Source organism: Meleagris gallopavo, chromosome 17, assembly GCF_000146605.3.
Source record: "Meleagris gallopavo isolate NT-WF06-2002-E0010 breed Aviagen turkey brand Nicholas breeding stock chromosome 17, Turkey_5.1, whole genome shotgun sequence".
Lineage (NCBI taxonomy): Eukaryota > Metazoa > Chordata > Aves > Galliformes > Phasianidae > Meleagris > Meleagris gallopavo.
Window position 1 is genome coordinate 11,382,365 of NC_015027.2, and position 1,423 is coordinate 11,383,787.

A 1,423-nucleotide genomic window follows, 5' to 3' on the forward strand; every position below is an offset into this window, starting at 1 on the left:
TTAACTGCATAAATACATCATATCGTGTTATGAATCAAATCAAAGCAATTGCCAAGCTGAATAATAAGTTAGAGAAATGACAACTCTGGCTTTATATATATATTTATAAAAATAGATATGAGTGTTCTCAAAGCAGTTGATAGAGAATGCCTACTGAGTAAGAAGTTGCCAAGGGTTATCTGGCTAAGAAATCAGAAAATGAAAATTTTCACAGTTATTTTAACTGCCACTTACATTCATTCTAATGGCAACACTAACATATATTACTAAGATGTTTACGGTATATATCACAATTGAGTTTTCCAGTGTTCACAACTTACGACTTAAAGTTTGTACACTTGCTATTCACTACAGAAAGAAAAAAGGCGTGATTTCTTACTGCTGGAACCTCCTCCTAACGCTTCACACAGAACTTTGAACCCTGGCATGCTGATTTTGGCAGATTAATGCGCTGAGTTTTCCCATTTCAGTCATTACGGTAATCACCTTCAAACTTAACCACTTACTACACAAATAGTGTTGCAAATTCAGTCGGCATACAGCTAGGCCAGATGCTACCTTTCGAGCAGCTTCTCTGGACACGAGGGTTTTTGTTTAATTCTTTATCCTTAGTTCCACTTGGAACAGTTTTTCAAAGTCAGTTGTTACTGTATCAGCTGTAAACAAGTTCCCAGTACACCTAAACCCTGATTTCTAGCATACAGCATCCCATGCCCTATTCCAGATCACAAAGACAGGTCAGCGTACAGAAACCCAGCCGCGCCTGAGCTGCTAACTATTCCAGAGCAGACCCCAGCCCGAGCCTGGTAGGGCTCTGTGGGGCACAACTCCACAATTCCAGGCTCTTTACACATGGAGCTAACGCCACGGACCGTGCAGCTGTCCATCACCCATCTATACTGGGTCTGCCTCACGAAAACATACCAAGATAAATGCACAGAAGCCTGCAATAAAGAGATTAGAGAAAGTAAAAAGCGAGATAAAAACAAATGAAAAACCCCATCACGTCTCCCTCAAGGAGGCGAGGAAGGTCAAATTAGAAGTTCTGACACGCTCCCTTCTGCCTCCTTCCAACTGCACGTACAAGACAGGTTTTGCCGTCCATGTGCTCAGACCTACAATCCAGTCTCCTGTAAAAATTATAGTTTAAAAAGCTTGCTGAATGAGTTATTAGTAAGGTCAAGAGATATACTCCAAGCTGGAAACACAAAGTTCACTACAGTAGTACATTCAGTTTTTATCATCGGTAACTAAGCCATGACAACATACCTGGCTGCACTCACCCAACCTCACGCACCGACCAAGCACCTGGGCTGCAGACACGCTCTGCAATGCAAGGCCATCAATGGCAGACACATCATCCTACAAGCCAACTGTTAAATAGGTTAAAAAAAACTTCTACTTTTACAGAAATGCTCTTTTT